Below are 24760 nucleotides of genomic sequence, written 5' to 3' on the forward strand. Positions count from 1 at the left end.
CCGCACCCTGCGTCTGCTGTGCCTGCAGCACCCTGAGGGTCCGCACCCTGCGTCTGCTGTGCCTGCAGCACCCTGAGGGTCCGCACCCTGCGTCTGCTGTGCCTGCAGCACCCTGCATCTGCTGTGCCTGCAGCACCCTGAGGGTCCGCACCCTGCATCTGCTGTGCCTGCAGCACCCTGAGGGTCCGCACCCTGCATCTGCTGTGCCTGCAGCACCCTGAGGGTCCGCACCCTGCATCTGCTGTGCCTGCAGCACCCTGAGGGTCCACACCCTGCATCTGCTGTGCCTGCAGCACCCTGAGGGTCCACACCCTGCATCTGCTGTGCCTGCAGCACCCTGAGGGTCCACACCCTGCATCTGCTGTGCCTGCAGCACCCTGAGGCTCCACACCCTGCATCTGCTGTGCTGAGGGTCTGCACCCTACAGCACAGTGAAAGTCTGCACCCTGCATCTGCTGTGCCTGCAGCACACTGAAGGTCCACACCCTGCATCTGCTGTGCCTGCAGCACCCTGAGGCTCCGCACCCTGCATCTGCTGTGCCTGCAGCACCCTGAGGGTCCGCACCCTGAGGGTCCGCACCCTGCATCTGCTGTGCCTGCAGCACCCTGAGGGTCCGCACCCTACATCTGCTGTGCCTGCAGCACCCTGAGGGTCCGCACCCTACATCTGCTGTGCCTGCAGCACCCTGAGGGTCCGCACCCTGCATCTGCTGTGCCTGCAGCACCCTGAGGGTCCACACCCTGCATCTGCTGTGCCTGCAGCACCCTGAGGGTCCACACCCTGCATCTGCTGTGCCTGCAGCACCCTGAGGCTCCACACCCTGCATCTGCTGTGCCTGCAGCACCCTGAGGGTCCACACCCTGCATCTGCTGTGCCTGCAGCACCCTGAGGGTCCACACCCTGCATCTGCTGTGCCTGCAGCACCCTGAGGGTCCGCACCCTGCATCTGCTGTGCCTGCAGCACCCTGAGGGTCCGCACCCTGCATCTGCTGTGCCTGCAGCACCCTGAGGGTCCGCACCCTGCATCTGCTGTGCCTGCAGCACCCTGAGGGTCCGCACCCTGCATCTGCTGTGCCTGCAGCACCCTGAGGGTCCGCACCCTGCATCTGCTGTGCCTGCAGCACCCTGAGGGTCCGCACCCTGCATCTGCTGTGCCTGCAGCACCCTGAGGGTCCGCACCCTGCATCTGCTGTGCCTGCAGCACCCTGAGGGTCCGCACCCTGCATCTGCTGTGCCTGCAGCACCCTGAGGGTCCGCACCCTGCATCTGCTGTGCCTGCAGCACCCTGAGGGTCCGCACCCTGCATCTGCTGTGCCTGCAGCACCCTGAGGGTCCGCACCCTGCATCTGCTGTGCCTGCAGCACCCTGAGGGTCCGCACCCTGCATCTGCAGCACCCTGAGGGTCCACACCCTGCATCTGCTGTGCCTGCAGCACCCTGAGGGTCCACACCCTGCATCTGCTGTGCCTGCAGCACCCTGAGGGTCCACACCCTGCATCTGCTGTGCTGAGGGTCTGCACCCTACAGCACAGTGAAAGTCTGCACCCTGCATCTGCTGTGCCTGCAGCACACTGAAGGTCCACACCCTGCATCTGCTGTGCCTGCAGCACCCTGAGGCTCCGCACCCTGCATCTGCTGTGCTGAGGGTCTGCACCCTACAGCACAGTGAAAGTCTGCACCCTGCATCTGCTGTGCCTGCAGCACCCTGAGGGTCCGCACCCTGCATCTGCTGTGCCTACAGCACACTGAAAGTCTGCACCCTGCATCTGATGTGCCTGCAGCACCTTGAGGATCCGCACCCTGCATCTGCTGTGCCTACAGCACACTGAAGGTCCACACCCTGCCTTACTAAAGAGCAGTCCCAGTAATGTTTCTTGTCCACCCATAGCTCGCCTTTGTCCTCTAGAACATATCGCTGTCTCCGTGATCAGTGGGAACATTGTAATGTGCCTGTAAAAACCGGCAACTTATTATTAAAAATCCTCTTGTCACCAATGAAGGGATTTTCAACCCTATAGTTTATTGCTCATTACCTAGGTTCCTGGCCACTTCTGTGATGGTCGGTCCTCTAGGCAATGGCTGCAGCACTTGCACTCTTCCAATGGAGCAAACATGCCACTTTCCCAATGTCAGTCAGGAGTATAGGGTTCCCCTGAACAAGCTGACATGGGCTATTCCCTTTTTGTTGGAAACTATTCCTTAAACTTGTTGATCACTGGGGATCTGTCCACAGGAACCCCCAGCAATCCTGAAAATGGGCTTGTCTAGTGAACTGCAAGAGAAACCTGAGAACAGAGGGCTTGGCTACAAATAAGTAAATCAATTCACAGTACGCTGGTCCACCCGCCAAATCAGTATTCCGTGGCCTCCAAATGTGAGGACTGTGAACAGTCTACTACCTGAATTATCTGATTAGAAGGTGTGGTGCAATGTCGTGTGCGGTACACCATAGCTATGCAAAACTGCGCTTGCTAATCACGAGAGCAGAAGAAAGAAGATATCCATAAGTGACATACACACCTAATATGCTATATCCAATTTATTAAATATGAAATTCCATGTTAAAAGCCAACATGACCTACAAACTGCATCCACAAATATCATCAATAATGGAGCCCCTCAAAGGTCTATATATTTTTTCATATTATAGCTGTAGGCTACACCCATCATAATTTGCCATGGTAAATATGTAGCTAATATGATATCCTAATGAATAAGGAAATCCCTACTATCCAATTAATACCCTAAAGTACAACTGCAGTATAACCAACCATATGTGCAAGTATGTAGCAAATTTATTAGAAATCGTGAGTAGTGCACATTTGCACCGAAAGGATACCAAGATCAGTTATAAATATTAAATATACAGTGTGTCCGTAAAGTCATGGTACACTTTTGACCAGTCACTGGATAGCAAAAAAAAGATGACAGACATGTGAAATCTGCTCCAAATAAAAGAAAAACTCTCCCAGTTTCATATCCAGTGCAATTTGATGTGGGCTCCATTTGTTGCCCTACACACATCCAAACAATAGTGAAGTTCTTGCCACACATAGGTAAGGACGTCTGGTGTAATTCAGTGAATACCGTCTGTGATTCTGTTTACACGGTGTTAGGCTAGTTTCACACTAGCGTATGGCAGAACTGCGGAGGGATGCGGGCTTCCTCTGTGATGCTCCGCCCACTGCCGCTCCTCCATTCAGCTCTGCCTACATCGGACTGCGTACCCTATCTTTAGCATTGGGTACGCAGGCCATGCCGATGTATGCGGATGCCTCCGCATACGTTGTTTTTACGGTGCGGCGACTGCAGCAAAATGCAACACGTTGCGTTCAGCGCAGGTCACCGCACTGTCAAAACGACACATGCGGTGGCATCCGCATACATCAGCATGGCCTGCGTACCCAATACTAAAGATAGGCGGAGCTGACTGGAGGAGGTGCTGCAGTGGGCGGAGCATCACAGAGGAAGTCCGCAGCTCCTCCATACGCTAGTGTTAAACTAGCCTTACGTCATCTGCGCATGTGCACATGCTGCCACATCATCTTACAGAAACTGGGAGGGTTTTCCTTTTATTTGGTGCAGATTTCACATTTCTTGCGTCTTTGTCAGGAACACCGCACTGAGCTTGATCCCTGAGCCAGTGCGCGTGTCCTGAGTAAAGCGAACTGTGCTCAAAGATACCTGCGGAGCGGGCAGCAGCCGAGTAGGTGCGTACTTCAGAACAGCAGGACCTGAAACACGTGACTGCTGGGGGCGTGGGATAAACTCCAGAGAGCTAGGAGCTGCAAGAGAACTCCTAGCAGGGTAACTGCAAGACAAAGTTACCAAGGGGCATAGACAGGGAGGATAGTCAGGACGTAGATAATGAGTCATACATAGAGATAGCTGCAAGGTACAAGAGGGGCAAGCAGAGAGTAGTCAGATCACAGGCAATGAGTCATACACAGAGAGGATAGCACAGTACAGAATCAACAGGCAAACTCAACAGGAAACAGAACCGGGTCAGAACCATATAAACAAGCTATAACAACGAACAGACACAGAGGTCAGCACACTCGGCCAAAGGCAAAAGTATAACTGGCAGGGATTGGATCTTCCCAGGGGTTTAAGAAGCTCTCCCAGAACCAGAAAGAGGCCACAATCATTAACCCCAGGTGTGCAGGACAAAACCTGCACTGAGCTCCAGACATTAACCCCTGACGTCCAGCTCAAAAACCTGCACTGGGATCATGACAGTACTCCCCTCTCAACGGGGGGCCTCTGGACCCCCAGGCTTCCCCGGGTACTTAGCATGGAAAGCCCGAACCAGGCGATCTGCATGTACAGAGCGAGCAGGGACCCATGAGCGCTCCTCTGGTCCATATCCCTTCCAGTGAACCAGATACTGCAAAGAGCGGCGCACCCGCCGAGAGTCCACAATATTTCCGACCTCATACTCCAATTGACCCTCCACCAGCATTGGAGGAACAACAGGCTGGGAGTCCTCTTTGACAGAACCTACGGATTTCAACAGAGATTTATGGAACACATTGGATATTTTTAAGGAGGCGGGGAGACGCAACCTATATGCCACTGGGTTGACTATCTCCATAATCTCGTACGGACCAATGAACTTTGGTCCCAACTTAGCTGATGGTACCTTTAAGTTGATGTTATGTGTGGAAAGCCAAACTTTCTCTCCCACTTGAAACATGTCTCCCGAGGCTCTCTTTTTGTCAGCAAAATATTTGTACCTCCTCTAAGCCCGAGAGATATTACGCTGGACTTCAGCCCAGAGGTTTTTTAACCGTTGAACGGACCCCTCTAACCCTGGACAACCGGAATCCACCCATGAAAACTCCCCAAAACCCATAGTTAATCAGGAATGGGGACATGTTGGTGGACTGACTCACCCGGTTGTTAAAAGCAAAAATTCCGCCAACGGTAACGCATCACACCAATCCTCCTGTCTGGCGGAGGTCAGACACCTGAGAATTTGTTCCAGGGATTGATTGGTGCATTCTGTCTGACCATTACTCTCCGGGTGATATGCCGATGAGAAGGAGAGTGAGATGCCCAATTTCATACAGAACGAGCTCCAAAATTTGGCCACAAACTGCACACCTCTGTCAGAAACCACATTCAGGGGTACCCCATGCAATCAGACCACATGCTGCACAAACAACCTTGACAGTGTTTCTGCTGAGGATAATGCTGCCAAGGGAATGAAATGGGCCTGTTTAGAAAACCTATCCACCACCACCCAGATCACGGTATTGCCCCTGGAAGGTGGAAGGCCGGTAATAAAAATCCATGGAAAGATGAGTCCATGGCCTATCAGGAACCGGTAAAGGTATGAGTTCCCCAGCCGGCCGGATCTGCGAGCTTTTGGAACGGGCACACACAACACAAGCAGAAACAAATTTCTTGACATCGGACCTTAGTGAAAGCCACCAAAAATCCCTGGCTACTGCCTCTCTAGTGGCCGTGATACCTGGATGAGCACTCAGCCTAGACTCATGAAACTCCTGCTGAAGTCTAGGCCGCAACAAATCTGGAACAATCAATTTATCCCCTGGCCTGGTTGCCGGAGCTAGGGCCTGAGCCCTTAGAATTTCTTGTTCCAACTCAGATGAGACCCCCGCCACTACCACCCCTGGGGGAAGAATGGAGGATCGCTACTCGGGGGGAGACACCGGGTCAAAACTTCTGGACAGGGCATCCGCTTTAACATTTTTGGACCCCGGTCAAAAAGTGATGGAGAACTGAAATCGTGAAAAAAAAAAAAGTGACCAACGGGCTTGTCTAGGAGTAAGCCTCTTAGCAGATTCAAGGTATGCCAAATTTTTGTGATCCGTGACAACCGTGATAGGGTGAGCCGCCCCTTCCAAAAAGTGCCTCCATTCCTCAAACGCCAGCTTGACCGCAAGAAGTTCTCTATTGCCTACATCATAGTTTCTCTCGGCTGAAGAGAACTTCTTGGAGAAGAAGGCACAGGGTCAGAGATTGGTAAGGGTGGCCGGACCCTGGGACAGCACTGCCCCCACCCCTACTTCAGAAGCATCCACCTCCACAATAAATGGTTTGGACGGGTCTGGTTGGACCAACACCGGGGCGGACATGAAACATTTCTTAATAGCTGAGAAGGGCTCCTTAGCGAGTACAGACCTATTTTTTTATATCAGCGTCCTTCCGGGTAAGATCCATGAGTGGTTTAACCCCTTCACCCCCAAGGGTGGTTTGCATGTTCATGACCGGGCCAATTTTTACAATTCTGACCACTGTACCTTTATGAGGTCATAACTCTGGAACGCTTCCATGGATCCCGGTGATTCTGACATTGTTTTCTCGAGACATATTGTACTTCATGTTAGTGGTAAAATTTCATTCAAATAACTTGCGTTTATTTGTGAGAAAAACGGAAATTTGGCGAAAATTTTGAAAATTTCGCAATTTTCCAACTTTGAATTTTTATGCCCTTAAATCACAAAGATACGGCACACAAAAAACTTGATAACTAACATTTCCCACATGTTTACTTTACCTAAGCACAATTTTGGAACCAAAATTTTTTTTTGTTAGGAAGTTATAAGGGTTAAAAGTTGACCAGCGATTTCTCATTTTTACAGCACCATTTTATTTTTAGGACCACATCACATTTGAAGCCACTTTGAGGGGTCTATATGATAGAAAATACCCAAAAGTGACACCATTCTAAAAACTGCACCCCTTAAGGTGCTCAAAACCACATTCAAGAAGTTTATTAACCCTTTAGGTGCGTCAGGAATTTTTTTGAATATTTAACAAAAAATGAACATCTAACTTTTTTTCACAAAAAAAATACTTCAGGTTCAATTTTTTTTATTTTACCAAGGGTAACAGGAGAAATTGGACTGCAAAAGTTATTGTGCAATTTGTCCTGAGTACGCTGATACCTGATATGTGGGGGGGGGAACGACTGTTTCAGCACATGGCAGAGCTCAGAATGGAAGGAGCGCCTTTTTACTTTTTCAATGCAAAATTGGCTGGAATTCAGATCGGATGCCATGTCACGTTTGGAGAGTCCCTGATGTACCTAAACAGTGGAAACCCCCAACAAGTGACCCCATTTTGGAAACTAGACCCCCCAAGGAACTTATCTAGATATGTGGTGAGAACTTTGAACCCACAAGGGCTTTACAGAAGTTTATAACGTACAGCGGTACAATTAAAAAATCATATTTTTTCCACAAAAATGATCTTTTCACCCTCAATTCTTATTTTTCCAAGGGTAACAGGACCCTAAAAGTTATTGTGCAATTTGTCCTGAGTACGCTGATACCCCACATGTGGGGGTAAATCACTATTTGGGCACATGGCAGAGCTCGGAAGGGAAGCAGCGCCATTTGACGTTTTTGACTGGAATTGAGATCGGACACCATGTCGCGATTGGAAAACCCCTGATGTACCAAAACAGTGGAAACCCCCCACAAATGACACCATTTTGTAAACTAGACCCCCCCAAGGAACTTATCTAGATGTGTGGTGAGCACTTTGAACCCCCAAGGGCTTCACAGAAGTTTATAATGCCCGGGCATGAAAATAAAAAAATCGTATTTTTTCCACAAACATGATCAATTAGTCCCCAATTTTTTTATCTTCCCAAGGGTAACAGGAGAAATTGAACCCCAAAAGTTGTCCAATTTGTCCTGAGTACCCTGACGCCCCATATGTGGGAGAAAATTACTGTATGGACACATGTCGGGGCTCGGAAGGGAAGTAGTGACGTTCTGGAATGCAGACTTTGAGGGAATGTTCTGTGGGTGTCATGTTGCCTTTGGAGAGCCCCTAATGTGCCTAAACAGTGGAAACCCCCCACAAATGACCCCATTTTGGAAACGAGACCCCCCCACGGAACTTATCTAGATGTGTGGTGAGCACTTTGAACCCCCAAGTGCTTCACAGAAGTTTATAACGCTCGGACGTGAAAATAAAAAAATCATTTTTTTCCACAAAAATGATATTTTTGCCCCCAATTTTTTATTTTCCTAAGGGTAACAGGAGAAATTGGACCCCAAAAATTGTTTGGCAATTTGACCTGAGTAGGCTGATACCCTACATGTGGGGGTAAAACACTGTTTGGGCGCATGGCAGAGCTTGGAAGGGAAGGAGCACCATTTGACTTTTTCAACTCAGAATTGGCTGGAATTGAGATCAGACACCATGTTGCATTTGGAGAGCCCCTGATGTGCCGAAACAGTGGAAACCCCCCAATTATAACTCCACCCCTAACCCCAACACACCCCTAACCCTAATCTCAGCCCTAGCCCTAACCCTAATGGAAAAATGGAAATAAATACTTTTTTTTATTTTATTATTTTTCCCTAACTAAGGGGGTGATAACGGGGGGTTTGATTTACTATTTATGGCGGTTTTTATATTTGGCAGCTGTCGCACGCTAAAAGACGCTTTTTATTGTAAAAATAGTTTTTGCATCACCACATATTGAGAGCTATAATTTTTTCGTATTTTGACCCACCGAGTCATGTGAGGTCTTATTTTTTGCGGGACGAGTTGACGTTTTTATTGGTACCATTTTCGGGCACGTGACATTTTTTGATCGCTTTTTATTCCGATTTTTGGCACGCAGAATGAACAAAAACCAGCGTTTCATGAATTTCTTTTGGGGGGGTGCGTTTACATCGGTCCGCGTGCGGTAAAATTGATAAAGCGGTTTTATTCTTCGGGTCAGTACGGTTACAGCGATACCTCATTTAGGTAGTTTTTTTATGTTTTGTCGGTTTTATGCAATGAAAACTATTTTATATAAAAAATAATTATTTTTGCATCGCTTTATTCTGCGAGCTATAACTTTTTTATTTTTTCGTTGATGCTGTGTGGCAGCTCGTTTTTTGCGGGACAAGATGACGTTTTCAGCGGTACCATGGATATTTATATGCGTCTTTTGATCGCGTGTTATTACACTTTTTGTTTGGCGGTATGATAATAAATCATTATTTTTTGCTTCGTTTTTTATTTTTATTTTTTAAGGGGTTCGCTAAAGGGGTTAACTAATGGGACAGTTTTATAGGGCGGGTCGTTACGGACGCGGCGATACCTAATATGTGTACTTTTATTGTTTTGTTTTTTTTATTTCCAAAAAATGGATTTATTTGGGGGAATATTTTTTTTTTTGTAATTTATTTGGCGATTTTTTTAAATTTATTTTAACACTTTTTTTTTATTTTTTTTTAACTTTATTACATAGTCCCAGGTGGGACATCACTGTCCTGTGACAGATCGCTGATCTGTCACATCACAGATCACTGTGGCAGATCAGCGATCTGTCACCAGGCAGTGCAGAAGGCTTCCTCATGCCTGCGCTTTGCAGGCACTGATGAAGCCAGCTTCCTGCAGGCCCCCGAAGGCCCCCGTCACCATCTTGGATTCGGGGGCCTGCAGGAAAGGAGCCCCCCGCAGCAGCGTTGCACATTGCGCTGCCGTGGAGTGCTCAGGGAAGCACGGAGGGAGCCCCCTCCCTGCCGATGCTTCCCTTTAACCCCCAGTACACCGCGATCATGTTTGATCGCGGTGTGCAAGGGGTTAACGTGTCGGGGGCGAACCGTGACCGCCCCTGACACATTGTGCCGGGTGTCAGCTGTGATAATCAGCTGACACCCGGCCGCGATCAGCGGCGCTCACCACATGGGCGCCGCTGATCGCGGTAGACGTACTATCCCGTCCATGGGCATAGGGGCCCGGGTCCCATGGACGGGATAGTATGTCGGATGTCAGGAAGGGGTTAACCACTTGTGAGAAACCTTTAATGAATCTCCGATAATAGTTCGCAAATCCTAAGAAGCACTGGAGCCCGTTGAGATCTCGAGGCTGAACCCAGTCAGCGATCGCCAGCACTTTCTTAGGATCCATACGAAACTCCTCACAGGACACAATCAACCTGTGACGTCCATCTGCGAGTCTGGCCTGCAGTATGACTACACCCCGAGCAACCCTGATACCCTTTACCCCTATACAGGGATCTGGATTTATAGCAGAGCCCAGGAGGTAGCTGTCTGAACAAGAGCAGTGGACCAGAGCAGGGCGATCGCCAGAGAGGTGTTCCAATACAGGACCAAAAACGTAGTGGGATCCAAGTCTAAACCAGTCGGGCAGCAACGGTACAAAAACAGCAGACAGAAGCAGAGTCAGAAATCCAGGCCAAGGTCAGAGTCATAAACCAGGAGGGCGGCAGAAGTACAAAATCGTTAGGCAGAAGCAGAGTCAGAAATCCAGGCTGAGGTCAAAGTTAGTTGTAGTAATTCACACAGTAGCACGCAGGGGAACCAAGAATATATCCGGCTGCTTGCAAGACCAGTCCCAAGGTATTTGAGGGATCAGGTCATCCCTCACAGGTTCCTGGACTGGTGAGGTCATTAGGACCGCCCCCAGGACCAGGCTAGATGGTGATGCAGTAACCCCCTGACGACTGACAGGGGCGGAGCCTGCGCACACCAGATGCCTGCGCAGGAGCCCCTTCTCTAACCACCTTAACTCACGGGCAAACCACGGCGCCTCCCAGTGGCCGAGGCAGGAACAGCCATCCCCGAGTCTGACGGTGAAGTGGCGGTCCGGCGCCTCCTAGTGGCCGCAACAGCAGGCCTCGAATCTAACGGTGACGTGACAGACCGGCGCCTCCTAGTGGCTAAAGCCAGGACCATAGGCCCTGAGTCTGACGGCAACGTAATAGAACCACGGCGCCTCCCAGTGGCCGAGGGAGGAACAGCCGTCCCCGAGTCTCACGGCGAGGTGGCGGTCCGGCGCCTCCTAGTGGCTGCGACCGGAACAGCAGGCCCCAAGTCTGACGGCGACGTGACAGTACCTCCCCTCCAAGAGGGGCCTCCGGACCCTCAAAACCCAGTTTGTCAGGGTGAAGGAGGTGACACCTAATCAACCCCTTGGCATGAATGTCACTAGCGGGGACCCAGGACCTCTCCTCTGGACCGTAGCCCTTCCAATGCACCAAATATTGCACGGACCTTCTCACCAAACGGGAATCAAGGATACCCTGGACTTCGTACTCCAAGGCACCCTTGACCAAAACTGGAGGAGGAGGGGACTGGACGGGATGAATTGGGGAGCGGTACATCTTGAGGAGGGATTTGTGGAAAACATTGGGTATTTTAAAAGACTGAGGGAGCTTTAAATAAAAGGCTACCGGGTTAATTACCTCTAATATCTCATAGGGACCAATAAACCTGGGACCCAGTTTGGCAGATGGAACCTTTAGCTTAATGTTCTTGGTAGAGAGCCAAACTTTGTCACCAACTCCTAGGTGCGGCCCCGTGGACCGCCGTTTATTTGCGGCCGAAGCCTGCCTGACCTGGGACCCTTTCAAGTTTGTGTTCACCTCCGATCAGATTGTCCTTAAGTGACGTATGGAATTCTCTACCCCCGAGAGTTCCGACATCTTTGCCGAAAATGAACCAAAACGTGGGTGCAAGCCGTGATTGCAGAAGAACGGGGTGGTTTTGATAGATTCCTGGTATTGGTTATTTAGGGCGAATTCAGCTAACGGGAGATGTTCCACCCAATCGGACTGATGTTCCGAGATATAGCAGCAGAGATATTGCTCTAGAGCCTGGTTGGTGCGCTCAGTTTGACCATTGGTCTCGGGGTGGTAAGCGGAGGAGAAGGATAATTCAATGCCAATGCGTTTGCAGAATGCCCTCCAGAATTTAGAAATGAACTGGGTACCTCGGTCGGACACGATATTCACCGGAGCGCCATGCAGTCGTATTACATGAATAATAAACAACTTACTCAAAGTTTCAGAATTAGGTAGTCCAGACAGGGGAATGAAATGACATTGCTTACTGAACCTGTCCACCACCACCCAGATACATGTCTTCCCTTCTGAGGGCGGGAGGTCAGTAATGAAGTCCATGGAGATGTGGGTCCATGGACTCTCAGTGGTGGGCAAGGACTGGAGCCAGCCGGCAGGCCGATTATGGGGGGACTTGGTGCGAGCACAGATTTCGCAAGCTAGTAAGTAATCCTTACAGTCCTTAACTACCGTCGGCAACCAAAAATTCCTAGTCACTAGTCTGGCGGTATTATTGACACCAGAATGGCCTGCCAGGACAGAGTCATGTGACTCCTTCAGAACTTGTAGACGAAACGGGACTGGAACGACAATTTCTGGGGAGGCGTCGAATCAGGGGCTGGTTCTGAGGACCTGCGGATCTCTTCCAGAAGGTCCAGAAACACTGCCGACACAACGATCCCATTGGCCAGTATTGGAACTGGTTCCGAGTCTTCTGCTTGTGAGGGACAGAAACTTCGAGAGAGGGCATCGGCCCTTACATTTTTAGTCCCTGGACAAAACGTGATCACAAAGTTAAATCTTGAGAAGAATAACGCCCACCTAGCCTGCCTAGGATTCAGTCGTTTAGCTGACTCCAAGTAGGTCAGGTTCTTGTGATCTGTGATTACTGTAATCTTGTGTTTAGCACCTTCGAGGAAGTGGCGCCATTCCTCGAAGGCCCATTTTATAGCCAATAATTCCCGATTCCCTATGTCATAATTTTTTTCAGTAGAAGAGAACTTTCGGGAAAAGAAGGCACATGGACGGAGTTGAGTGAGGGACGCATGCCTTGGGAAAGCACTGCCCCTACTCCAACTTCAGAGGCATCGACCTCTACCACAAAGGGGCGGTCTAGATCAGGCTGGATTAATATCGGGTTGGCAGAAAAACAATCCTTTAAAACAGAAAACGCCTGAAGTGCCTCAGGCTTCCAATTAACCACCGTCTGCCCCCTTCCGGGTCAGGTCCGTGAGCGGTTTGGCGATCTCTGAGAAGCCTTTGATAAATTTTCAGTAGTAATTTGTAAAGCCCAAAAACCGCTGCAGCGCTTTTAGAGTCTTGGGTTGCACCCATTCACTAATGGGTCGGATCTTGGCAGGATCCATGCGGAACCCCTTAGCAGAAATCACGTACCCCAAAAATTGTACCTCCTCAGCCATAAAAACACACTTCCAGCTTGGCAAATAGGGAATGTTCTTGAAGTCTCTGGAGCACAGTACGAACATGTTGCGCGTGTGTAAGAGCATCAGCAGAGTAGATCAAGATGTCATCTAAATAAACCACTACATATACCCCACAGATATCCCTGAAGATATCATTCATAAAGTTTTGGAACACGGCAGGTGCGTTACTTAGCCCGAACGGCATCACAAGGTACTCAAAATGACCAAGGGACGTTTTAAACGCCGTTTTCCACTCATTTCTGTTTCTTAAGCGGACAAGATTGTAAGCTCCCCGGAGATCAAGCTTAGTAAACCAACGGGCTCCCAGTAGCTGATTAAAAAGATTGGGGATGAGTGGAAGCCGATACTGATTCTTTACAGTAATAGCGTTCAGGTCCCGATAATCAATGCAAGGTCTGAGTCCACCATCTTTTTTTTCTACAAAGAAAAACCCAGCCCCTACAGGTGAGGTGGAGGGTCTATTAAAACCCTTTCGTAGGCTGTCTGCTATGTAGTCATTCATGGCTACATGCTCTGGACCAGAGAAGTTAAATATTCTCCCCTTAGGGAGACGGGAACCTGGGACCAAATCTATAGGACAATCGTACTCTCTATGAGGAGGTAATTTCTCAGACTCCACTATGGAAAAGACATCCTCATAGTCTCTGAATGCATATGGTATAAAGGGTGTTTTAATTTAATTTGATTTACTGACAGTGACATACAATTACTCTGACACTGTGGACTCCAGCGCACGATATCACCTAGATGCCAATCAATAATAGGATTATGCTGGTGCAACCATGGCATGCCTAACACAACTGGATGTGATAAATTGTGAATAACAAAAAATGACATTTGTTCGATGTGTAATGTCCCCACTGACATAGTAATTTCTGCAGTGACAAATTCCACCCCAACCTGGATAATAGATGTACCATTAATCGCAGTGGTTTGAATACGGGCCTTAAGCCTTAGCAGAGGTACACCAAGGCTCCTAGCAAACAAAAAATCCATATGGTTGCCTGCAGAACCACAATCCACATAAGCCTTTACAGACGTTTCTTAGCAAACGAGAGAGAAATGAGTAACAAAAGTTTAGCCGCATTTGTGGGCAATACCTGGGCCCCCGAGCAGTTTTGACCAGAGCTGCCCAGGGGCCGATGTTCCAGGAATGTGGATTTCCAACACCCAGCATTTTCCTTGAAGTCTCCAGGCTGCAGCATGCTGGTATAGGAAGATGGGAGTGTTCCTTCAGGTTGTGCACTGCAGCAGGTGTTAGGCAGGAGATTAGCTCAGGCAGGAGAAGAAGGGAAAAAAAAAGTTCAGTAGAGCGCTTTTATATATGATAGACATATACACAAAAGCAGCTTATGTTGGGGCCGGATATAATGTGACGTCCGTCTACGAGTCTGGCCTGCAGTATGACAACACCCCGAGCAACCCTGATACCCTTTACCCCTATACAGGGATCTGGATTTATAGCAGAGCCCAGGAGGTAGCTGTCAGAACAAGAGCAGTGGACCAGAGCAGGGCGGTCGCCAGAGAGGTGTTCCAATACAGGACCAAAAACGTAGTGGGATCCGAGTCTAAACCAGTCGGGCAGCAACGGTACAAAAACAGCAGACAGAAGCAGAGTCAGAAATCCAGGCCAAGGTCAGAATCATAAACCAGGAGGGCGGCAGAAGTACAAAATCGTTAGGCAGAAGCAGAGTCAGAAATCCAGGCTGAGATCAAAGTTAGTTGTAGTAATTCACACAGTAGCACGCAGGGGAACCAACAATATATCCGGTGGCTTGCAAGACCAGTCCCAAGGTATTTGTGGGATCAGGTCATCATACACAGGTTCCTGGACTGGTGATGTCATTAGGACCGCCCCCAGGACCAGGCTAGATGGTGATGCAGTAACCCCCTGACGACTGACAGAGGGGCGGAGCCTGTGCCCACCAGATGCCTGCGCAGGAGCCCCTTCTCTGTCACCACCATAACTCACGGGCGAACCACGGCGCCTCCCAGTGGCCGAGGCAGGAACAGCCATCCCCGAGTCTGACGGTGAAGTGGCGGTCCGGCGCCTCCTAGTGGCCACGACCGGAACAGCAGGCCTCGAATCTAACGGTGACGTGACAGACCGGCGCCTCCTAGTGGCTAAAGCCGGGACCATAGGCCCTGAGTCTGACGGCAACGTAATAGAACCACGGCGCCTCCCAGTGGCCGAGGCAGGAACAGCCATCCCCGAGTCTGACGGCGAGGTGGCGGTCCTGCGCCTCCTAGTGGCTGCGACGTGACACAACCCCAAAAAAGACAGTTCCTGTACAAAAAATGAACATTTTTCCAATTTAGCGAACAATTGGTTCTCCCTGAGTCTCTGGAGAACTGTCTGTAGATGTTGCAAGTGAGATTGGCTGTCCGGGGAATACACCAAAATGTCATCCAAATAAATAATAAAACAGCCTATCAGGTCAGAAAACACCACATTAATGAAATTCTGGAAAATAGCGGGCCAAACGGCATTACCAGGTTTTCAAAGAGTCCTTCTGAGATGAAGAACGCTGTTTTCCACTCGTCCCCTTCCCGAACCCTTATCAGATTATAGACCCCCTGGACATCTAACTTGGAGAACCAATGGGCCCCAGCTAACTGGTTACATAAGTCTGGGATGAGTGGAAGCGGGTAAGTGATCCTAACCGTTATCTTGTTCAGTTCCCGAAAGTCGAGGCACGGCCGCAAACCACCATCTTTCTTCACAAAGAAGAATCCTGCTGCCACAGGTGACACAGAAGGCCTGATATGCCCTTTGCGGAGACTCTCAGCTATGTAATCCTTCATGGCTTGGCGCTCAGGCCCAGACAAATTGAACAATCGAGCCTTAGGTAACTTGGCTCCGGGTACTAAATCAATGGCACAATCATAGGGTCTATGTGGTGGCAGCGCCTCAGCCTCACTTTTGGAAAAACGTCTTCGAAATCCTTCAGGTACTCCGGAATACCTTCTAGACCGACAGACGACACAGATACGGATTTAACAGTGTTAACAAGGTGTTCCAGGTTACCACATTTATCCTTGCATCCCCATTGAGTGATCTCCCCTGTAACCCAATCAATGGTAGGATTACGGCGTTGAAGCCAAGGCATCCCCAGTACCAGTCCTGCAGGCAAGTTATCTAGCACAAGACAACTTAGTTTTTCCACATGAGTGGAACCCACTTTTAGAGAAAAAAGTTCAGACCTGCAACAGATACCGTCCTGGGTAAGAAGGGACAAGTCAATTGCTACAAGTTTAACAGGATACTGAAGCCTGACTGTCCCTATCTTATTAAGAGTCATAATTTTGGTATCAATCAGGTTCACAGCAGAACCACAGTCAACAAAAGCAGTAGTCTGAACCGGACCATTACCAAGTTCCAGTTCCACCTGCAGCACCAATTTTTGCACGTGAGGAAAATTGTACCTGAAGGTCGGGGTAGCCTCCTCGACTACTACCCAGACCTAGCCGTTTCCCGCCATCTTGGAGGATGACGGACAGGAGGGGCAGTCCTTCTTCCAGTGTCCAGATTCCCCACAATAGAAGCACAACTGCTTCTCCCGGCGGCGTCTTCTTTCCTTTTCCTCACAGGTGACAACGCTCACCTCCATAGCCACAGGAAGAGTCCGGGTCTCATCTCCACTGAAGAATAATGGTGTTTCCCAATGCATAACGCCTCTAGCCCGTAGTCTGCGATCCATGCGAACCGCTTGGGTCATGGCATCCTCCAGGGAGTCAGGTGGAGGATGGAGTGCCAAGGCATCCTTCAGACGTTCACACAGGCCTCTATGGAACAGCCCCCGAAGGGCGGCATCACTCCAAGAAATCTCGGCTGCCCAACGTCTGAATTCCATACAGAACCATTCGGCTGAGTTCTCCCCCTGACAGACACTCATCACCTTGTCCTCAGCCAAACGCACTCTATCAGGCTCATCATAAATAAGCTCTAAGGCTTCAAAAAACGCATCCACAAACATTCTCTCCGGGGCAGAAGAGGAAAGCGAAAATGCTCAGGCTTGTGGGGACCCCCTAAGCAGGGACATAACCACCCCCACCCTCTGTTTCTCATCCCCAGAGGAGCAGGGTCTCAAAGAGAAAAAGAGCTTACAGCCCTCCTTAAATGCTCTGAATTCATCTTTGTTACCAGCAAACGTATCTGGCAATTTAACTGGGGATTCGGGTGGGACTAAAATGACATCTCTATTCCCCACCTGCTGAAAGCCTGCGGAAAGCACCCCCTGAACTGAGTCCTCAACCCGCCGTTGGACTGGGCCAGAGCTTGGTGTTCAAAACTAAGCTTCTGCAGCGACTGAGTTAAGCATTTCACCTGCTCAGATAAAGCACACATTGGGTCCATGCTGCAGAAGTGAGGAGAGAAAAAAAAATTCAAGGTCAGTTATAATGTCAGGAACACCACACTGAGCTTGATCATTGAGCCAGTGCGCGTGTCCTGAGTAAAGCGAACTGTGCTCAAAGATACCTGTGGAGCAGGCAGCAGCCGAGTAGGTGCGTACTTCAGAACAGCAGGACCTGAAGCCCGTGACTGCTGGGGGCGTGGCCTAAACTCCAGAGAGCTAGGAGCTGCAAGAGAACTCCTAGCAGGGTAACTGCGAGACAAAGTTACCAAGGGGCATAGACAGGGAGGATAGTCAGGACGTAGCCAATGAGTCATACACAGAGATAGCTGCAAGGTACAAGAGGGGCGAGCAGAGAGTAGTCAGATAACAGGCATCGAATCATGCACAGAGAGGGTAGCGCAGTACAGAATCAACAGGCATACTCACAACGGGGAACAGAACTGGGTCAGAACCATATAAACAAGCTATAGCAACGAACAGGCACAGGCACACGGAGGTCACCACACTCGGCCAAAGGCAAAAGTATAACTGACAGGGATTGGAGCTTCCCAGGGGTTTAAGAAGCTCTCCCAGAACCAGAAAGAGGCCACAATCATTAACCCCAGGTGTGCAGGACAAAACCTGCACTGAGCTCCAGACATTAACCCCTGACGTGCAGCTCAAAAACCTGCACTGGGATCATGCCAGAGCGAAGAAGCAGCTGACGATGGCGATGCTGTGGACAGGTGAGAGGTGCTGTGTGTGTGTGTGTAGAGATGAGTGGTGGTGTGTGTGCGTGTATGCATAGTGCTGCAGGGAAATGTGCAGAGGTGAATGGTGCTGTGTGTGTGTCTGTGTAGGTGGAGGAGAGGGGAATGATGGGATTCATGGGGAGAAGGCAATATTGGGGTTGATGTGGAGAAGGCAATATTGGGGGTGATGGGGAGGGCAATGATGGGAGTGATGGAGAAGACAATCATGGGGTGATGGAGAAGACAATGATGGGAGTGATGGGGAGAAGGCAATGAGGGAGGTGATGGTGAGAAGGCAATGATGGGGAGAAGGAAATGATGGGTTCATGGAGAAGGCAATGATGGGAGTAGGCAATGATGGGTTCATGGAGAAGGCAATGATGGGGATAATGGGGAGAAGGCAATGATGTGGGTAATGGGGAGAAGGCAATGATGGGGGTAATGGGGAGAAGGCAATGATGGGGGTGATGGGGAGAAGGAAATGATGGATGTGGTGGAATGGGCAAGGATGGGGATATAGCGGAGGAGGAAATTACGGAAGTGGTGAAAGGGCAATAATGGGGGTGGGGAAGAAGGCAATGATGGAGAAGGGGGAGAAGGCAATGATGGAGATGGGGAGAAGTCAATGATGGTGGTAGTGGAAAAAACAATGATGGGAGTGGTAAGGAAGGAGACAATGATGGGGCGGTGAAGGAGAAGGCAATGATGGAGGTGGTGGAAGGGCAATGATGGGGTGATGGAGAGGGCAATGATGGGGTGGTAGTGGAGAAGGCAATGATGGGGTGATGGGGAAAAAGCAATGATGATGGGGTGATGGGGGAGAATGAAATCATGGTGGTGGTGGTGGAATGGGCAATGATCGGAGTGGTGGGGGAAGAGACAATGATGGGGTGGTGGGGGAGGAGGAAATGATGGAAGTGGTGGAATGGGCAATGATGGGGTGGCAGGGGAGAAGGCAAATGATGGAGATGGTGAAGAGGGCAATGATGGGGTGGTGGAGAGGACAATGGGATGCAGGGGGAGGAGGACAATGAGTGGTTTGGGGGATTCAGATAGGAGGAATGGGGACTTATAATGAAGGTAGGAACAGGGGGATGTGGAGGAAGACATTACTATTGCTTATTATGTCTAACACAGTCCCTTAGTATATAGTGTACTCACTTATTATGTCTAACACAGTCCCTTAGTATAGAGTGTACATAATTATGTATAACACAGTCCCTTAGTATAGAGTGTACATAATTATTATTTATAACACAGTCCCTTAGTATATAGTGTACTCACTAATTCTGTATAACACCATCGTTAGTTACATGGTTTCCTCTTTTATTATGTATAACACCGTCCCTTATTACGTACCATCCTCTCTAGTTATATATCATGCTGTCCCTTATTATATAGCTTCCTCTGCTGTTATGTATAGTGCTGTCATTTACATAGTGCCCTCTTTTATTACATAGCCCTCTCTCTTTTTAGATATAAAATGACTGCTGATCGAGGAGCCGGTGACCAGACTACCAGTCCATCAGCTCTGCTATTAGAAAGGAAGCTTTCCCATGCTCCATCATTGCATTATACAGCTTACAAAGCAGGATGATATGAAATAAAAAACTGTGCATAACAAGAGAGGGCAATGTATAAGGGACAGCAATATCACATAATAAAGGAGACTATGTAATATATATACACATGTATGTGTGTGTGGATATATATATGTAGCTTTGTCGCCATAAAAGGAAGGTGGCCCAGATACATTTCTTGCACAGGGGGCCCCAAGCTGTCAGTGTCCGCCTCTGTATAACGGCCACCATCTGTGAGACACAAGGCTGAAGTTGGTTTCATATTCGTCAGTTTCTTATTCAGCAATTTTTTCTTTTCTGTTTTTTATAGGTTTAGCAACAAAAAATAAGAATCACAATAATAACATACAATGCAGCGAGGTGCCCTGATGTGAATACACTTTAAAACCGCTACAAAAAAATGCACAAAAATGGGCATCAGAGTCGCCACCAAAGAGCGTTAAAGAAATGGCATCTTTGTGCTGTGACTTCCGTGACACGACTGGCGGCTATGTGTGTAGTCAGATATTGTGCAGACGGGTTTACATGTGACTTCTCCACCTGAATAAGAGGATCCGCGTCTGAGATCAGGAAACATCGACATCACCGTGTCATCTATAAGGGTTGCTTATATTAGAGAGTTACATTTTTATCACTTACGTTATTGTGATCTGCTCTTTGATGTCACTATTCAGATTCTGCAGAATCTTGGCATGGGCATCCACCCTAGAGTACAAGGAGAACATAGCAATGTGCATGTTAGGGAAGGGAGAAACTGGGACTTTTCTCTAACACTGGGAATTTATTAAAAATATTCCAGCTTAGTTCTCCCCTATCCACAGTATAGGGAATAAGTTACTGATTACGGGAGATCCGTCCACTGGGACCTCCAGCTCTGAGATGGCACATAGGATGGAGCCGAGGTGGCGCATGCGCCCCACACACTGTACAAAGAGGAGAAAGACTCTTACCTGTAATTTACATCTGCAGCTGAAAGACAACAGTTTACAGTTAGATTTACTGAACTATCTAATAAATCACTCGGTGGCAGCAGGCCACTTATTGTTAGGCCGAATTCACACTTCACTTTATTCTCATCCACACAAAACTAAGCCAACTAGTTTTCATTATTGTGCTGCATCCGATTGTCATTTTTTTTGGTCTGTGTGTCCATTTTTTCCATCAGTATGTCATCAATTTCTCTTACATGCAAAAAGAAAAAGCTGGTGGAAGTTCTTCCTAGTAGTCTAGTAGTCAGTGAATGGGTGAGTCTGGTGGACAATTCTCCCCACAGGTGACATGTTACCAGCTCCATAGAGTATGAGGGCCAGTGAGAATACAGACAGCCCGCTGGTCCACACATGTGATGAGCCTTTCCTTCCCAGAGACTTCCTTAGGCCGGGGTCACACATTCTAAGGAAAACCTTTTTCTTCCTTAAGTGGTGCTTAAGTTTGGTTTTTGCCCCCGGTGGCCATTAGGATTATTGCACTGTGGTGTCATTTGTTCTAAGTTTGCCCCCGATGGTGGTGAGCGTCATTGCACTCTAGTTAAGTGCACATGATTATAATGCAGGTGTGATTGCTGACTCTGCTATAAAAGAGTCACAGGTGTTGCAATCAGTGTTGGTGATAGTGTTCATTTCAACCATCCTTGGTGGAGGAAGGAGCTGGAGAGCATTCCTTGCAGCACTGTCTTAGCCCTGGTGTGGAAGGAGTAATAGGGGATTTCCTTGTAGCTCTGACAGAGTTTGTTGGCAGCGATTCAGGAGGAGAGCTGCATTCTGGTGGTGGACTCTGTTGCCAGGAGCAAGTGCAACAGAGTAAAGCTAAGTGGTGTTTCCCTGTTTGTATTTTTCCTTAGTGTGTATTAGTACAGTGGTGGGGCCAGTGCCTGCACCACCCAGCTCCCTAGCAAGGGATAGGTGTAGGGTGTGCTAGGGCAACAGGTTTCTGATCAGCGCCCGGTGCGGAACCGGCATAGGGAACGTTAGGAGCGTTAGGGACACTGACTCAGGGGAGTGCAGGAGGTCTCCATGTCCCCTTTCCCTATCGCAGGGCCCACCATTGTAACTGTTTTCCCTTCCCCTTGTCTTGTTTTAGTTACCGGCCTGCGAGCCGTGTCACACAGGAGAGTATCACGTGCCGTGTCTTGTTGTTTTAGTTACCGGCCTGCGGGTCGCGTCACACAGGACAGGTCCACGTGACAGTCAGTTTCTTCCACAATAAAACTTCCCAAACCTTGCCTTTATGGACCTTGCTTTGTGCACTGGAGCTTAGAGTTATAGGATTAGAGAATACTAGAGTTAGAAGAGATCTCCAACTTGTCCCACCCCCTGCTTAATGCAGAATTCACTAAACCATCTCAGACAGATGTCTGTCCAGGCTCTGTTTGAAGACTTCCATTGAAAGAGAACATTTCCACTCATTGATCATCCTGTCAAAAAGTTTTTTTCTGATATTTAATTTGTATCTTCTCCCTTTCAGTTTCATTCTGTTGCTTCTTGTGTTTCCATGTGTAAACCTCGTAGGACATAGTTTGCAGTCTGCTCACCATCCTGGTTGCTCTTCTCTGAACTTGCTCCAGTTTTTAAATGTCTTATTTAAACTGTGGAGCCCAGAACTGGACACAGTATTCCAGCTGAGGCCTGACCAAGGAGGAATAGGACCTTCTACAAACTGTTCCTCCACTGTTGGAAGCTTACATCTGTCCATAATGTATTATATGTTGAAGAATTAAAGGAGTTGTCTCAAAGTTCATTTTAATTAATAGATATTTGAATAATAATAATTTTCACATTTGGTTGTTTTTTTTTTTTAAGTTTCTGTGCTGAGAAAATCTTATAAGTGTGCCCCTGCCATGTGCTTTGTAATGGTTGTGTCTGACAATGCAAGAACATGGTCTGATCATACCACAGCTCCTGGGCTCCAGAATGAGGATGAGGGACCTTGTATACCATGATGGGGATGGTGGCCATGTATTCCTGGATGGTGGCCATATATACCATGATGAGGATGTGGGCCCTGAATACTAGAATGAGGAAAGGGGCCATATACAGTGGGTACGGAAAGTATTCAGACCCTGCAAAATTTTTCAGTCTTTGTTTCATTGCATCTATTTGGTGAATTCAAAAAAGTTCATTTTTTCTCATTAATGTACACTCTGCATCCCATCTTGACTGAAAAAAACAGAAATGTAGAATTTTTTGCAAATTTATTTTGCAAAGAGTGAAAAATTTAAAAGGGTCTGAATACTTTCTGTACCCACTGTATACAAGAATGAGGATAGGCCCATGTATAGCAGGATGAAAGACCATGAATATTAGGATGAGGGTGAGGATGGGGCCATGTATGCCAGGATGGATGGGGGCCGTGTAAACCAGAATGGGAATGGGGGCCATGCATACTAGGATGGGGAGGGGGGCATGTATACCAGGATTTGGATGGGGGCCACATATACCAGGATCGGGATGGGGACCATGTATATATGGATACTGCTCTGCAGTGCGACAAATTTTTGAAGGGATAATACTGAAAAGACGTTTTAAGAAAGATGGAGAAAAATGTGGGTATTCAAGCTGATATCGGACTCGGCTGCTGCAGCAAAACTGTTTGCCCGCTATTAAAGAAAATGAATATTCACTGCTCCACATGTCCTTAATTTCGGGCATGGGGAGCATTGAATATTTCAGCAGCTGATCTCAGCATGTGGGGGCACATGTTAGTGATGTCATGCGCTGCTTACACGCTGAAATCTGGCATCAGAGCAGGATGCGACGCTGCAAGGGAGAGGAAGAAAAGTGAGTAGAATCATTTATTTTTTCATGTGTGCGGTGTGATGAGGGCCATGTATACCAGGATAGGGATGGAGCCATGTATACCAGGTTCTGCAGGTGGGGACCACAGACCACATCTCAGTACCAATGCTTTCTGGCTGATGTTTTAGTCACTTTTGAATGTCGGTTGTGCTTTCACTCGTGGTAGCATGAGACGGACTCTACAACCCACACAAGTGGCTCAAGTAGTGCAGCTCATCCAGGATGGCACATCAATGCGAGCTGTGGCAAGAAGGTTTGCTGTGTCTGTTAGTGTAGTGTCCAGCGGCTGGAGTCGCTACCAGGAGACAGGCCAGTATACCAGGAGATGTGGAGGGGGCCGTAGGAGGGCAACAACCCAGCAGCAGGACCGCTACCTCTGCCTTTGTGCAAGGAGGAGCACTGCCAGAGCCCTGCAAAATGATCTCCAGCAGGCCACAAATGAGCATGTGTCTGCACAAACGGTTAGAAACCGACTCCATGAGGATGGTCTGAGGGCCCGACGTCCACAGATGGGGGTTGGGCTCACAGCCCAACACTGTGCAGGACGCTTGGCATTTGCCACTGAACATCAGGATTGACAAATTCTCCACTGGCACCCTGTGCTCTTCACAGATGAAAGCAGGTTCACACTGAGCACAAGTGATAGACGTGACTGACAGAGTCTGGAGACGCCGTGGAGAGCGATCTGCTGCCTGCAACATCCTTCAGCATGATCGGTTTGGCAGTGCGTCAGTAATGGTGTGGGGTGGCATTTCTTTGGAGGGCCGCACAGCCCTCCATGTGCTCACCAGAGGTAGCCATTAGGTACCGAGATGAGATCCTCAGACCCCTTGTGAGTCCATATGCTCGTGCGGTTGGCCCTGGGTTCCTTCTAATGCAGGACAATGTCAGATCTCATGTGGCTGGAGTGTGTCAGCAGTTCCTGCAAGATGAAGGCATTGAAGCTATGGACTAGCCCGCCCGTTCCCCAGACCTGAATCCGATTGAGCACTTCTGAGACATCATGTCTTGCTCCATCCACCAACGTCACATTGCACCACAGACTGTCCAGGAGTTGGCAGATACTTTAGTCCAGGTCTGGGAGGAGATCCCTCAAGAGACCATCCGTCGCCTCATCAGGAGCATGCCCAGGTGTTGTACAGTAGGGAGGTCATACAGGCACGTGGAGGCCACACAATACTGAGCCTCATTTTGACTTGTTTTAATGACGTTACATTCCACTTTAATTTTGTGTGTGACTCCAAATCCAGGTCTCCATTGGTTAATAAATTTGATTTCAATTGATAATT

The sequence above is a fragment of the Dendrobates tinctorius genome, unplaced genomic scaffold (assembly GCF_039654945.1).
Source record: "Dendrobates tinctorius isolate UK_male_01 unplaced genomic scaffold, ASM3965494v1 ptg000030l, whole genome shotgun sequence".
NCBI lineage: Eukaryota > Metazoa > Chordata > Amphibia > Anura > Dendrobatidae > Dendrobates > Dendrobates tinctorius.